Source organism: Nomascus leucogenys, chromosome 17 (genome assembly GCF_006542625.1).
Source record: "Nomascus leucogenys isolate Asia chromosome 17, Asia_NLE_v1, whole genome shotgun sequence".
Classification (NCBI taxonomy): domain Eukaryota; kingdom Metazoa; phylum Chordata; class Mammalia; order Primates; family Hylobatidae; genus Nomascus; species Nomascus leucogenys.
Genome location: NC_044397.1, coordinates 42,585,782 through 42,602,815, shown reverse-complemented (window position 1 = coordinate 42,602,815; position 17,034 = coordinate 42,585,782). Strand labels below are relative to the sequence as shown.

The following is a 17,034-nucleotide window of genomic DNA, read 5'->3' as shown; positions in this document are numbered from 1 at the left end:
GCCTATAATCCTTGTGCTTTGGGGGAGCCTAGGGAGGGGGGATCACTTGAGGCCAGGAGTTTGAGACCAGCCTGGACAACATAGCAAGACCCCATCTCTACAAAAAATTAGCTGGATGTGGTGGCATGCACCTGTGGTCCCAGATACAGTGGAGGCTGAGACAGGAAGATCGCTTGAGCCTAGGAGTTTGAGGCTGCAGTGAGCTGTGATCATGCCACTGCACTCCAGTCTGGGTGACAGAGTGATACTTTTCTCCAAAAAAAATTTAAAAAAAACCAAAAACCCAAAAAGTCATCTGAATCTGTATCCTGGGAAAGTAGAATTTGAGCTGTCAGGACCCGGAGAATTCAGGACAAGAGTTATGGGATTTTGGACCTCACATTATGGCTGAGAGTAGTTTAAGGAATTCGCTGGAAACAGCTGAAAGTCAGTAATCTTTCAAGTGCGGTTCTCCAGCTGGGGCAAATATGGAAAAGAAGAGGGAAGTTTTCCCTGGAGGCAGATGTTCCAGGATAAAGCTAAGGCATTTCAGACTGGAAGGAAGATTGAGTAGCCACAGAAACAGGGATTTTGCCTAGGAAAAAAAAAAAAAAGAGCCTTAAGAACTCGCAGAGGCCGGGCGTGGTGGCTCACGCCTGTAATCCCAGCACTTTGGGAAGCCGAGGAGGGTGGATCACTTGAGGTCAGAAGTTCAAGACCAGCCTGGCGAAACCAGTATATGTTATCCCCATTAACAGGATTTTTGCCTAAATGAGCTATCATTCAAGAATTTACAAAAAATAACAGCCTTATTACCCCAACTATTATAGCTATTACAGCTTTACTCAACCTATACTTCTATATATGCCTAATTTATTTCACCCCAATAAGACTATTCCCACATCCAGTAACATGAAAATAAAATGACGGCTCGAAAACACAAAACCAGTACTATTCGTATCTTCACTTATTATCTCTTCCACCCTCCTCCTACCTATCTCTCTACTGCTACTGACTATGACTTAGAAATTTAGGTTACATGAGACCAAGAGCCTTCAAAGCCCTTAGTAAGTAAATTATACTTAATTTCGGTAACAAATCTAGGGATTGCAAGACTATCCTGCATCGATTGAATGCAAATCAACCACTTTAACTAAGCTAAACCCTTGCTAGATTGGTGGAGACCAAACCCACGAAAATTCATTTAACAGCTAAATACCCTAGTCAACTGGCTTCAATCTACTTCTCCCGCTGTTTAGGGGAGGATTGAAGCTGCTCCTTCGAATTTGCAATTCAATATGAGATATCACCCCAGGACTGGTAAAAAGAGACCTTTGACCTCTGTCTTTAGATTTGCCGTCTAATGCTTGCTCAGCCATTTTACCCCTGTACCCATGTTCATGAATCGCCAATTATTTTCAAATAACCACAAAGGTAGCGGGACATTATACCTATTATTTGGTGCATGAGCGGGTTAGTAGGCACTGCCTTGAAGCCTCCTAATTCGAGCAGTACCTGGCCAGCCAGGAACTCTGCTAGGAGATGATCAAATCTATAATGTGACTGTTACCGCCCACGCATTTGTTACAATCTTTTTTATAGTTATACCAATCATAATTGGAGGTTTCGGCAACTGGCTAGTTCCCTTGATAGTGGGTGTGCCCGATATGGCATTTCTCCGAATAAATAACATGAGTTTCTGACTTCTCACCTGATCCTTTCTACTTCTACTTGCATCCTCAATGGTAGAGGCAGGCACCGGAACTGGCTGAGCAGTTTATCCCCCTTTAGCAGGGAATCTAGAGCATGCGAGAGCCTCCGTGGACTTGACCATCTTCTCGCTCCACCTGGCAGGTGTCTCCTCTATCTTAGGGGCCATCAACTTCATCACCACAATCATCAACATAAAACCCCCAGCAATATCCCAATATCAGACACCTCCTTTCGTTTGATGCGTCCTCATTACGGTAGTCCTTCTATTCCTATCCCTCCCAGTCCTAGCTGCTGGCATTACTATATTATTAATTGACCGCAACCTCAGCAACTTCAGCACTTTTTTTTTTGAGATGGAGTCTCATTCTGTTGCCCAGGCTGGAGTGCAGTGGCGCAATCTTGGCTCACTGCAACTTCTGCCTCCCAGGTTCAAGTGATTCTCCTGCCTCGGCCTCCCGAGTAGCTGCGACTACAGGCACCCGCCACCATGCCTGGCTAATGTTTCGCATTTTTAATAGAGATGCGGTTTCACTGTGTTAGCCAGGACCATCTTGATCTCCTGACCTCGTGATACGCCCGCCTTAACCTCCCAAAGTACTGGCATTACAGGCATGAGCCACTACGCCCGGCCAACACTTCTTTTTTTGACCCTGCTGGCAGGGGTGACCCTATCTTGTACCAACATTTATTCTGATTTCTTGGTCACCCTGAGGTCTATATACTCATCCTACCAGGGTTTGGGATAATTTCCCACATTGTAACATATTATTCTGGAAAAAAGGAGCCATTTGGTTACATGGACATAGTATGAGCCATAATATCAATTGACTTCTTAGGGTTTGTCATATGAGCCCACCATATATTTACAGTAGGAATAGATGTAGACATACTTCACATCCGCTACTGTAATTATCGCTATCCCAACTGGCATTAAAGTATTTAGCTGACTAGCTACCCTGCATGGTGGTAACATCAAATGATCCCGCACAATACTCTGAACCCTGGGGCTTATTTTCCTCTTCACAGTAGGAGGGCTGACCGGCATCGTATTAGCTAACTCATCACTAGATATTGACTTACACAACACATATCATGTTGTAGCCCGCTTCCACTATGTTTTACCCATAGGAGCAGTGTTTGCCATTTTAGGCGGCTTTGTCCACTGATTCCCCCTATATTCAGGCTATACACTCAATCCAGCCTACGCCAAAATCCACTTCACTATTATATTTACAGGTGTTAATTTAACTTTCTTCCCACAACATTTCCTTGGCCTCTCCGGTATACCTCAATGTTACTCTGACAATCCTGATGCAATATCTGCATGAAATATTACCTTGTCTGAAGGCTCATTTATCTCACTAACAGCAGTCATGTTAATAATTTTTATAATCTGAGAGGCCTTTGCTTCAAAACGAGAAGTATTAATAATTGAACAACCATCTACTAACCTAGAGTGACTTTACAGCTGCCCCACCACCTTATCACACATTTGAGGAACCAGCTTACATGACAGTCTAGAGGAGAAAGGAAGGAATCGAACCCCCGAGACTGGTTTCAAGCCAATCCCATAACCTCTATGACTTTCTCTATAAGATATTAGTAAAATTATTACATAACTTTGTCAAAGTTAATTCATAGGTTAAACCCTGTATATCTTAACAGCTCATCTATTTCAGCTAGGTCTCCAAGATGCTACATCCCCCATTGTAGAAGAACTACTCACTTTCCATGACCACGCTCTTATAATTCTCTTCCTCATTAGTTCCCTGGCCCTATATATTATTTCCCTAATACTGACAACAAAATTAACTCATACTAGCACTATAGATGCTCAAGAGAACGAGACTGTGTGAGCTATTTTACCCACACTGTCCTCCCCTCTCTTTGTATTCTATACTTGACAGATAAAATTAATAGCCCACTCCTCACTGTCAAAACAACTGGCCACCAATGATACTGAAGCTATGAGTATACAGACTATGAAGATGTAAGTTTCGATTCTTACATGACTCCAGCAACAGACTTAAAACCAGGAGTACTTCGACTCCTTGAAGCTGGTAAGCAAACAATTCTCCCAACAGATATCCCTATTTGTATATTAATCTCATCCAATAGACGTCCTGCACTCACAAACTATCCCGTCACCGGGCCTCAAAACAGATGAAATCCCTGGACACTTAAATCATTTTAACTGCTACAAGACCAGGCCTTTACTATGGCCAATGCTCAGAAATTTGTGGGTCCAACCACAGTTTTATACTTATCATCCTAGAATTAGTTCCCTTAAAATGCTTTGAAAGCTGATCAACATCTACACTATAAAATCACTGTAAAGCTAATCTAGCACTAACCTTTTAAGTTAAAGACTGAGGAGATCTAAGCCCCCTCTATAGTGAAATGCCTCAACTAGATACTTCCACATGGCCCATTGTTATCCTATATTAATTGAATAGGTTGGGCTAGTTAACTGCAGCAGGAACACACCCTTAAGACACAGATCGCTCAGGTTTTTGTTTGTGGCTTAAGAATGCCTTTAAGTAGTTTTCTGCCCTGGGCGGGCCAGGTGTTCCTTGCCCTCATTCCCGTAAACCCACAACCTTCCAGCTTGGGTGTTGGGGCCATTATGAACATGTCACAGTGCTACAGAGATTTTGTTTATGGCCAGATTTTGGGGGGCTTGCTCCCAACATTCCACATGGTCCATGGTTATCCTACCGATAATTATAACTCTATTCTCCAGTTAAAAGTATCAAATTTCACTTACCATCTACCCCCTACACCAAAAACGACCAAAGCGCAGAAACATGAAACCCCCGAGAATTAAAATGAATGAAAATTTATTCGCCTCTTTTACTACCCCAACAATTCTAGGTCTACCTGTAGTAACATTAATCATTTTATTTCCTACTATACTATTTCCAACCCCCAGTCATTTAATTAATAACCGAGTGACTTCCATTCAACAATGACTAATCCAACTTGTACTAAAACAAATAATAATAATTTGCAATGTTAAAAGGCCAAACCTGATCCCTTATACTGACCTCCCTGGAGAAACCTTGTCTCTACCAAAAATATAAAAATTAGCTGGGCGTGGTGGCATGTGCCTGTAATCCCAGCTACTCAGGAGGCTGAGGCAGGAGAGTTGCTTGAATCCGGGAGGCAGAGGTTGCAGTGAGCTGAGATGACAGAGTGAGACTCCATAAAAACAACAACAACAACAACAACAACAAGAAAACTTGCAGATTTGGTGAATTACAGAGAGAAAGGGATACATCTAGTAAAGGAGGACAGGCACAAAGTCATACCAATTGGTATGATTTTGGACAACTGGTATGGTTGATTGACAGGCTGGAAAAGCAGAAACCATACAGAAACCTGGCTTGTTGGTTTCACTTTTACTTCTTTTTTTTGCTAATCCTTTCACTAAGCTAATATGAACTTCTTATGTATGGCTAATAATAGCAACTTGGATCTCGCATGTATGGATATTGGGTTTAGGAAACATGATATCTACTTGGGAATTAATGTTAAGGCTGTAAACTACGCTAATGAGCATGTCTGGTTTGGGGATTAAGTGAGTTTTCTAAATATTGTGGATTTGGGCCTCATGTTATTGTATTTCCTGATAATTCCCTGAAATGCTGGAAAGATTGGACATTCAAGAAATTGGGGTAATCACATTTTGAAGGTGTTGATGTTTCTATGGGAAATATTCCAGTCTGAGCACTGAAAAAGAAACTCAGGCCCCAAAGGCACTCCTTTGGCCAGGGCAAAGCAGACTCAGAGGAAAGGAAAAAAGGGAGGAAACTGTGTGAAATGATAGTCTTCAGTCGCTCTGAATTGATCCAAATGAATACAGAGAAAATATTAACATAGACTTTGTTTTGTTTTGTTTTGTTTTGAGGCGGAGTTTTACTCTTGTTGCCCAGGCTAGAGTGCAGTGGCGTGATCTCGGCTCACTGCAACCTCCGCCTCCCGGGTTCAAGTGATTCTCTTGCCTCAGCCTACTGAGTAGCTGGAACTACAGGCATATGACACCACGCCCAGCTAATTTTTGTATTTTTAGTAGAAATGGGCTTTCACCACATTGGCCAAGCTAGTCTCGAACTCCTGACCTTGTGATCCGCCCGCCTTGGCCTCCCAAAGTGCTGGGATTACAGGAGTGAGCCACTGCACCCGGCCTGGGTTGTTAATATTTTTATATCCTTTTTTACTTCATGGCCCTCCCTTTTACTTAGAACGTGTCCTTTAGGATATTCTGTTTTACGTGCAGTTCTTAAGTTCTGCTTTTCTACTTTGCATGGACTCCAAGCCTAGTCCCTTATGCCCTTAGGTGTGGCTACTAATCTCCAAAATTCTAGATTCTTAGAGTCAGCATTTTCCCCAAACAACCCCACTTTGGTGTTTGCTTAGAAGTCTGGTGTTATAAAACATTTTTTTTTTTTTGCCCTTGGAGATTTTTCGTATCTTCTTGTAGGCTCAGCAGTGCATTTACAATATGTTTATTGTAATTCTCCCATCATCTGACTGTTTTGTGGTGGAAAGGTCTTTTGAAATTATCTAAGGCACCAGACTATCAGATGCAGGATTATCTAGATTTTTTTTCTTTTTTTTAAATAGAGACAGAGTCTTAGTCTGTCACCCAGGCTGAAGTACAGTGCCACGATCATAGCTCACTGTAACCTGGAACACCTGGGCTTAAGTGATCCTCCTGCTTCAGTTTCCCGAGCAGCTGAGACCACAGGCACACACCACCATGCCCACCCTGGCAATTAAAACTTTTTTTTTTTTTTTTTTTTTAAGAAATGGGGTCTCACTATGTTGTCGAGGCTGGTCTTGAACTTCTGGCCTTAAGCAATTATCTAGCCTCTGCCTCCCAGAATTCTCTAGATATTCTTTCTGAGCAAACAACAGGTGGAGTTCCCTTCTCACCTTTCCATGTAGGGCAGGAGTAAAACATAGTCCTCAAGAATTCTCAGTGATCTTTGCTTCTAGGTGAGAAGGAGACAGAGCTAGAACACAGAGCTCTTCTGGATAGGAGAAGCAAGAAGATTAGTGTTACCTTTTCTCCAACCTCTATTTTTTTGTTTTTTTGAGATAGGGTCTTGCTCTGTCCCTCAGCTGCCCCATCACGGCCTCAACCTCTTGGGCTCAAGCAATTCTCCTACCTCAGCCTCCTGAGTAGCTGGGACCACAGGTGCACACCACCATGCTTGGCTAATTTTTTATTTTTTGTAGAGATGGGGGTCTCACTATGTTGCCCAGGCTGGTCTCAAACTCCTGGCCTCAAGCGATCCTCCTGCCTCAACCTCCCAAACTGCTTACAGGTGTGAGCCAGCATTCCCAGCCACAATCTCTGCTTTTAATGTGTGGCCCTTCTTCCTTCCGTCCTCCAGCTGGAACAGCTGATCTCAAATTTCATGTCAATTTTGTGATACTATTTTCCTCTTGCATCTTTCATCTTTGTACAGAGGTCTTTTAAGGAGGAATTTCAAAGAAAGGAAGAATATTAATGACAGTACACTTGGAAGGAACTAGAGGGAGGAGACAGAATGAAGGAGACAAAAGGAATAAGAACAAAATGCATGACAAAATAGGTCTAGATTTAGACATCTGTTGTACAGTACAAGTAAGAGCCTATTGGCATGAATATATGCCCTGGGCCCTTAGAATTTCAGAAAGGACCCCCTTCATAATTTATTAATGGTAATATAGACAGATAAAGTGGCAATGGATTGATTTCCTATTGTGTTTATGCTCTGATTTGGGGGCTTCGGGGACTAGGGTTCAAAAATATATGAAAGGGCTGGGTGTGGTGGCTCACGACTGTAATCCTAGCACTTTGGGAGGCCGAGGTGGGTGGATTGCCTAAGCTCAGGAGTTCGAGACCAGCCTGGGGAACATGGTGAAACCCCATCTCTACTAAAATACAAAAAAAATTAGTTGGGCATGGCAGTGTGTGCCTGTAATCCCAGCTACTCGGGAGGCTGAGGTAGGAGAATCACTTGAACCTGGGAGGCGGAGGTTGCAGTGAGCCGAGATGGCACCATTGCACTCCAGCCTGAGCTGCAGAGCGAGACTCCATCTCAACAACAACAATAATAACAACAATAACAAAAACAACAAAAAACAAAACACCTCCTATAGGCCAGGCACAGCAGCTCACGCTTGTAATTCCAGCACTTTGGGAGGCTGAGCCAGGCAGACCACCTGTGGTCAGGAGTTTGAGACAAGCCCGGCCAACAGGGTAAAACCCTGTCTCTACTAAAAATACAAAAATTAGCCAGCCATGGTGGTGCACACCTGTAGTCCCAGCTACTTGGGAGGCCGAGGCAGGAGAATCGCTTGAATCCAGGAGGCAGAGCTTGCAGCAAGCTGAGACAGCACCACTGCACTCCAGCCTGGGAGACAGAGCCAGATTTCATCTCAAAATAAAAATCCAAAACAAAAACAACCTCCTATGATTATAATGCTACTAATTATTGGTTGGTCAATGAGTAGTTACTTCAGACCATAATTAGAGCATGACCAACGCATGGAAATGCATAAGCTCTTCATGAACTGTAATTATTAAGAAACAGTTGTTGATTTCAATCTTTCTATAATTTGCAACTTTCTAATTCAGTGAAATACCTTCAATGAATAATTAGTTGGTATTTGCAAATGCTTATCACTCTCTAGAGAAAGGTGCTACATTACTATAGAGAAAAGGGCCTCTGGTGTCAAGCTCAGTACCTCTGAGCCTGGAAGGATCAATTAACTAACTAAATAAATTCCTAGAACAAAAGTTGATTTGATGATTTGTTACACAGAGGAGCCAAGGCAAAGAAACAATAATCACAAGTGTAAATCACTTGGAAAAAAGAGGAAAGCCTCTATGAAACACCAAGAGCAAGCAGATTCTTAATTTTCTTCTTCTTATTTTTATTTTTAGTTTTGAGACGGAGTTTCGCTCTGTTGCCCAGGCTGGAGTGCAGTGGTGCGATCTTGGCTCACTGCAACCTCTGCCTCTCGGGTTCAAGTGATTTACATGCCTCAGTCTCCTGAGTACGTGGGATTATAGGTGCCTGCCACCACGCCCGGCTAATTTTCGTGTTTTTAGTAGAGACAGGTTTTCACCATGTTGGCCAGGCTGGTCTTGAACTCCTGCCTCGGCCTCCCAAAGCACTGGGGTTGCAGGCCTGAGCCACCACGCCCAGCCTCATCTTGTTTTTGGTGATAGTTTTACCAATGTTTGCAAAGGGGAACATGGGATTTTAAGCCACTTTTGTGTGAAGATGAGAGCCTTCGTCTGTCATTTCTGTGCATAATTTGGTACATGTTATAACATAGCAGCAGTGGATACTAGAACCAAGTTCTAGCAGGTAAAAGCTCAACGCAGATGAAATGTCTTTTGAAATAAATGGAAGTCATTTGATGGTAGCCTGAGAGATTACAAAAATCAGACATATATTGTAAAAGAAGAATGACTTTTTTCATTTTATTTTATTTTATTTTATTTTATTTTATTTATTTTTTTTGAGACGGAGTCTTGCTCTGTCGCCCAGGCTAGAGTGCAGTGGTGCGATCTCGGCTCACCTCAAGCTCCACCTCCCTGGTTCACGCCATTCTCCTGCCTCAGCCTTTCCGAGTAGCTGGGACTACAGGCACCCACCACCACGCCCGGCTAATTTTTTGTATTTTTAGTAGAGTCAGGGTTTCACCGTGGTCTCGATCTCCTGACCTCGTGATCCGCCCGCCTCGGCCTCCCGAAGTGCTGGGATTACAAGCGTGAGCCACCGCACCCAGCCTTTTTTTTTTTTTTTTTTCGAGTTGGAGTCTCGCTGTGACGCCCAGGTTGGAGGTGCAATCTCGGCTCACTGCAGCCTCTGCCTCCCGGGTTCAAGTGATTCTCCTGCCTCAGCCTCCCAAGTAGCTGAGATTACAGGTGCTGGCCACCATGCCCGGCTAATTTTTGTATTTTTAGTAGAGACAGGGTTTAACCATGTTAGCCGGGCTGGTCTCGAACTCCTAACCTCAGGCGATCCACCTGCCTTGGCCTCCCCAAGTGCTGGGATTACAGGCGTGAGCCACTATGCTTGGCCAGAATGAATTTTTTCATAGGTGAACTGGAAACTCCAAGAAATATTGTATGTTACAGCAACTAACTAAATCTCATTCATCACTCTGGAACCATCTTCCTTGAGTAAATACTATATATATTAGTGCTTAGTTAGAGCCATTCAGAAAAGGCCCAGTCATGTTTCTGGGCCTAGGTCTGGGACTGAAATTCTCTGGAAGCTGATTTCTTACTATTGGGCTTAATTTTCTTTTTCTTTTTTTGAGACAGAGTCTCACTCTGTTGCCCAGGCTGGAATGCAGTGGCGCGATCTTGGCTCACTGCAACCTCTGCCTCCTGGGTTCAACTGATTCTTCTGCCACAACCTCCCAGGTAGCTGGAATTACAGGCATGCACCACCACGCCCGGCTAATTTTTGTATTTTTAGTAGAGACGGGGTTTCACCATGTTGGCCAGGCTAGTCTCAAACTCCTGACCTCAGGTGATCCACCCACCTTGGTTTCCCAAAGGGCTGGGATTTCAGGCATGAGCCACCGTGTCCGGCCCTGGGCTTGATTTTCTAAGTAGCTCATCTCTGCAGCTTCCAGCTATCCACTCATGGGTTCTATTTTACCACAAACTTGCTTCCCCCAGCTGAGTGCCAACTCTTCCTCCTCTTATTCTGTTTCTGCTGGAAATTCCAACACTTCTTTTTTAGGTTAAGGGTTTGAAAACATTATTTTAGAGAAAGTGTTCTGTTTCTAAATGCCCTTAAGGAATGTACTTAGAGGTGGCTGCATTAATTCCAGTGCTAATTCCTCTAATTAGCTTGAGCTGCTATGAGAAATACCACAGACTGGGTGGCTTGGAAACAACAGAGATGTATTTCTCACAGTTCTGGAGGCTGAAAGTCCAAGATCAGGGTGCCAGCGTGGTCAGGTTCTGGTGAGGGTCGCCTTCTGGGTTACAGACGACCAACTTCATGTTGTATCCTGCATGGCTAAAAGAGAGCAAGCTGTTTCTCTGCCCTTTCTTTTTTTTTTGAGATGGAGTTTCACTCTTGTTGCCCAGGCTGGAGTGCAACGGCGTGATCTCAGCTCACTGCAACCTCCGCTTGCCCGGTTCAAGTGACCCTCCTGCCTCAGCCTCCCAAGTAGCTGGAATTACAGGAATGCACCACCATGCCCAGCTAAGTTTTGTGTTTTTAGCAGAGATAGGGTTTCACCATGTTGGTCAGGCTAGTCTCGAACCCCTGACCTCAGGTGATCTGCCCACCTCGGCCTCCCAAAGTGCTGGGATTACAGGCATGAGCCACTGCGCCCTGCCTTTTTTTTTTTTTAATTAAATTTTTTGAGACAGGAATTTGCTCTGTCACCCAGGCTGGAGTGCAGTGGTGTGATCATAGCTCATTGCAGCTTTGAACTCCTAGGATCAAGTGATTCTCCTGACTCAGGCTCCGGAGTAGCTGGGATCAAAGGCACATGCCACCATGCACAGCTAATTTTTAAATTATTCATTTTTAGAGATGGGGTCTCACTATGTGGCCCAGGCTGGTTTTGAACTCCTTGCTTCAAGCGATCCTCCCACGTCAGCCTCCCAAAGCAATGAGATCACAGGCGTGAGCCGCTGTACCCAGCTTGGCCTCTTCTGGTCTCATTCATGAGGGCTTCATTCTCATGACTTAGTTACCTCCCCAAAGCCTCCCCTCCAGATACCACCACATCGGAGATTAGATTTCAACGTATGAATTTTGGAGGGGACACAAATATTTGACTCATAACACCCCCATTCTGCAGGTGAAGCAAAAGAGAGCCAGAGAACTTGTAACTCATGTGAAAGCCATGTGTGTGTAAAAAGTAGAAGAGTGCCTGACACGCAGCAGATGAACAATATCATTATCTAGAATTACTTAAATTGCCAAGAGTCAAAGCAGGAGCTCAGAAGGTCTAAGATGGGGCAAGTCACAAGGGGATGGTCTATGGGCCCAAAGAAAATCCACCAGGGCTGGGCGCGGTGGCTCACATCTGTAATCCCAGCACTTTGGGAGGCCGAGGTGGGTGGATCACTTCAGCTCAGGAGTTTGAGACCAGCCTGGGCAACATGGCAAGACCCTGTCTCTACAAAAAATGCAAAATTTACCCAGGTGCGATGATGTGCGTCTGTGGTCCCAGCTACTTGGGAGGTTGAAGTGGGAGGATCTCTTGAGTCTGGGAGGTGGAGGTTGTGGTGAGGAGGTGGAGGTTGTGGTGAGCCGAGATCATGCCACTGCACTCCAGCCTGGGTGACAGAGCAAGACCCTGTCTCAAAAAGAAAGAAAAAAGAAAAAAAGAAAATCCACCAATCCACTAGGGTGGTTCAAAGTCAATGCTCCCCAAGTTTTGCATGTGGCAACATTCACAGAAAATGGTAATATTTTTGGCCAGGCATGATGGCTCATGCCTTAAATCTAGCGCTTTGGGAGGCCGAGGTGGGCAGATCACTTGAGGTCTGGGGTTCGAGACCAGCCTGGCCAACATGGTGAAACCCTGTCTCTATTAAAAATACAAAAATTAGCTGGGTGTGGTGGTGCACACCTGTAGTCCCAGCTACTTGGGAAGCTGAAGTGGGAGGATTGCTTTAACCCAGGAGGCAGAGGTTGCAGTGAACCAAGATTGTGCCTCTGCCTCCAGCCTGGGAGACAGAGCAAGATACTGCGCAAGAAAAAAAAAAGAAAGAAAGAAATAAAAAGAAAATGGTAATATTTTTAGGGCACATTGGGCTTGCTTGGGCCCAGAGGTGAAGAGTCCATGGCCCATCTACTATCCTGGCAGCGGACATATCAACATCTCAGCCTTCCTGTAACCCACCGTGTGAAGCGCAGGTTAAACACTTGGGAATAGACTTTGAGAGATAACAGGAACTTTGCCCGAAAGGTTATAGTGACTGGGAAACAGGACGGCTCAGGCAGCCAGGCTGTCAGTGCCACTGAGGTCCAGCGAGGTGTGGCTGGCTGTGCCATGGACAGCAGCCTCGGCAGAGCTATGCCAAGCCCGAGCACAGGTACCACTCAGGCTTGTAGCACAATGGTGCGATCATAGCTCACTGCAGCTTTGAACTCCCGGGCTCAAGTGATCCTCCTGCCTCAGCCTCCCGAGTAACTGGGACCACAGGCACACACCGCCACACACAGCTGATTTTTAAAGTATTCTTGTTTTAGAGATAGAGTCTCATGATGTTGCCCAGGAGGCCTTGGGAGGCTGAGACAGACACGGGCACTCTCCAGGAAGACTGTGGGAAGGCAGGGCTTCATTCTAGGGTGTTTCCTGACTTTGGGATAGAGTTGGTCTCATTGCTGAGGATAGAGCCAAGCTGCCCATGGGGCAGATGATGGGTGGGAACACACAGGAAGGAAGTGGTGGGTGGACTTGCCTCTGGCTGTGGTCAGTATTTTTTCTCTGACCACACACGGTCTTTTCTTTTAAGTGCCTCAGTAAGTAGAGTGGGCAGTGTCTCTGTGGGTGGCACTTAGGAGATGTGCCAGTCCCTTCCTCCGAAGCCTCCTCTCCATCCCAGAATCTTCCCTCCAAGCGGTAACTTAGTCAAAGACTTTCCTTCCTCATTAGCCACAAGCAACACAGTGATCAGCAATCTCCAACCTTAACTTCTTACTTTTTTATAGTTATTATAAAAGTAATGGCCTTTAATTTAGAAAATGTGGAAAATATAGAAAAATATAAAGAAGTGAATAAAAACATCCACAATCTTACCATGGTATCTTCATGTAAATTTTCCTAGATGCTTTTCCTATGCATTGTAATAGAATGGTTAGAAAATGGTCTTGGATTTGAGAGATCTGAGTTTGAGGCTTGCCTCCACCATTAATTAGATGTTTGATTTTGGGCGAGTTACTTAACCTGTCTGTATTTTATTTCATTGCTTATTTCAAATTTTCACTAACAAATGTTTATAACTTGCAGGTATTAATGTCTTTCTTTGGGCTATTACAAGAATTAAATAGGCTGGGTGTGGTGGCTCAGGCTTGCAATCCCAGCACTTTGGGAGGCCGAGATGGGAGGATCACTTGAGGACATAAGTTCAAGATCGGCCCTGGGCAACATAGTGAGACCCCATCTCTACAAAAAACAAAAAGTGTAGCTGGGCACAAAGCACCTACAGTCCCTACTTGGGAGGCTAAGGTGGAAGGATCACTTAAGCTTAGGGGCTGCAGTGAGGACACTGCACTCCAGCCTGGGTGACAGACTGGGACTGTCTAAAAAAGAAAATTAAGTAACAGTGCATATAAAGTGCAAAGTATAGTTCTTGGTATGCAGTAAATGTTTAGTAAAGGATAGTTTTCTAAAAACAGAAATCATGTACTAACATGATTTTATTTAAAAGTGTTTTTAACAATGTAATATGAGTATATTATATATTAAATATTCTTTTTTTTTTTGAGATGTCACCCAGGCTGGAGTGCAGTAGTGCAATGTCGGCTCACTGCAACCTCCGCCTCCCGGGTTCAAGTGATTCTCCTGCCTCAGCCTCCCAAGTAGCTGGGACTACAGGAGCCCACCACCATGTCTGGCTAATTTTTGTATTTTTAGTAGAGACGGGGTTTCACCATATTGGCCAGGCTGGTCTTGAACTCCTGACCTTATGATCCGCCCATCTCAGCCTCCCAAAGTGCTGGAATTACAGGCATGAGCCACTGTGCCCAGCCTATATTAAATATTCTTAAAAAAGAGTCATTAAAAATCTGCATGGTGCATCTCATCCCAAATTCTTATCCTATAGTGTAACTTGCTGGGACTACTATTCATAAGATTCAGACTAGAAAGTGTTAATAGTTGGATATACATACACAACCACTTTTATGTCTGTTATGGTATATTTTATATTGAACAAATTCTGTTTTGCATTTTGGGAAGTCTACAGTCTATGTGCCTGGTTTTTCATTTTCAGAGTCCCTGCATTTAAGTTTACATAGAGAATGAAGAGTCGTCAAATATTCACCAGCAAACTTTAAAACTTACACCATATTCAAACATAACTCAATTTAACACAAATATGTATAGTGGCAATGTCTGGTCAGTTTGCAGATCATTTTCAGATGTTTCAGCCATACAATATGAAAAGCAAATGGAAATTGCAAATTTTGCAAACAACTTGAGATTTCATGAAGTCGATGAAAGTGACCTAGGAAGATGACTTGAATTGCTCTCAAATCAACTGACAAATTAGAATCTGGCATGCGACATTTGAGTAATAGAAACTCAACCAATGGGAAAGCTTATCCACTGTTGGTGGGATGTAAATTAGTTCAGGCACTGTGGAGAGCAGTTTGGAGATTTCTCAAAGAATTAAGATTTGGTGGCCGGGCATGGTGGCTCAAGCCTGTAATCCTAGAACTTTGGGAGGCCAAGGCAGGCAGATCACCTGAGGTCAGGAGTTCCAGATCAGCCTGGCCAACATGGTGAAACCCTGTTTCTACTAAAAATACAAAAATTAGGCCAGGCACAGTGGCTTACGCCTGTAATCCCAGCAGTTTTGGAGGCCAAGGTAGGTGGATCACAAGGTCAAGAGGTGGAGACCATCCTGGCCAACATGGTGAAACCCCCTTTCTACTAAAAACACCAAAATTAGCTGGGTGTAGTGGCACAAGCCTGTAGTCTCAGCTACTCAGGAGGCTGAGGCAGGAGAATCATTTGAACCCAGAAGGCAGAGGCTACAGTGAACTGAGATTGTGCCACTGCACTCCAGCCTGGCGACAGAGCAAGACTCTGTCTCAAAAAAAAAAAAAAAAAAAAATTAGCCAGGTGTGGTGCTGTGTGCCTGTAATCCCAACTTCTCAACTACTCAGGAGGCTGAGGCAGGAAAATCACTGGAACCTGGGAGGTGGAGGCTGCAGTGAGCTGAGATTGTGCCACTGCACTCCAGCACTCCAGTCTGGGTGACATAGTGAGACTCTGTCTCAAAAACAAAACAAAACAAAACTAAGATTTGAACTACTGTTGGACTCAGCAATCCCATTACTGGGTATCTACCCAAAGGACAACAAATGATTCTACCAAAAAGACACACACACCCGTATGTTCACTGACATACCAGTCACAATAGTAAAGACTTGGAATCAACCTAGGTGCCCGGCAGTGGTGGATTGGACAAAGAAATGTGTACAAAGAAATGTGCACATATACAGCATGGAATACTATGCAGCCATAAAAAAGAACAAAATTGTGTCCTTTGCAGTGACACGGATGCCACTGGAGGCCATTGTCTGAAGCAAATTAGTGCAGAAACAGAAAACCAAATACCACGTGTTCTCACTTATAAGTGGGAGCTGAACATTGGGTACTCATGGGCATAAAGATGGGAACAACAGACACTGGGAAATATGAGAGTGGGGAGAAAAAAGGGGGGAAATGGCTGAAAAGCTGGCTTATTGGGTACCATGCTCACTCCCTGTGTGATGGGTTCAATTGTACTCCAAACCTCAGCATCACATACCCCCTGAACCTAAAATAACTCCAAACCTGCACACATACCCCCTGAATCTAAAACAAAAGTTGAAAAAAAAAAAAAAAGACATTCAACCAATGGAATAACACAAGATCAAAAAGGATCAAGATATTAAAATAAAAACACTGGACTATCAAAGGATTAAGAGGAGCCTTGGCTGGGCGCGGTGGCTCACGCCTGTAATTCCAGCACTTTGGGAGGCCAAGGCGGGCGGATCATGAGGTCAGAAGTTCAAAACCAGCCTGGCCAACATAGTGAAACCCCGTCTCTGCTAAAAATACAAAAAAATTTGCCAGTTCTGGTGGCAGGTGCCTCTAATCCCAGCTACTCGGGAGGCTGAGGCAGGAGAATCGCTTGAACCCAGGAGATGGAGGTTGCAGTGAGCCGAGATAGTGCCACTGCACTCCAGTCCAGGCAACAGTGCGAGGCTCCGTCAAAAGGAGCCTTAAGGCTCTCTAAACGTTTTGTAAAAGTCATGCTTTTTATGATTGTGACAAAGGTGTTGTAAAGGATGATTTACCTATATTACCATAAAATTTTGTTGGAAAAATCGTGCCTCAACTTCCCAGTCAACCTTTCAATCCTTTTGACTTTAAGAATATGGTTGGAGTTTTAACCTATATTTTTAATATACAACATAATCATCGCTTCATAAATTTTCATTTATTTTTACAAGATGAAGTCACAGTCAAATATTTTCACTTTTGACATTGAGATTTTGGTCTCTGTTTTAAGTGCATGTTCTTTAAGAGGCCTTTTTCTGATACCAAAAATGCAGGGATGACAGGGACCTTTCTGTA

At 44.0% G+C, this 17,034-nt stretch overlaps 1 long non-coding RNA gene across 1 annotated transcript; it reads left to right on the top strand.

The window, feature by feature from the left end:
• Window positions 1–1,152: 1,152 nt before the first annotated feature.
• Window positions 1,153–16,136, top strand: LOC115830884. Its single transcript, XR_004026413.1, has 3 exons — window positions 1,153–1,232; window positions 2,070–2,075; window positions 16,124–16,136. It is a non-coding gene; the product is annotated as an uncharacterized LOC115830884 (long non-coding RNA).
• The last annotated feature ends 898 nt before the right edge of the window (window positions 16,137–17,034 follow it).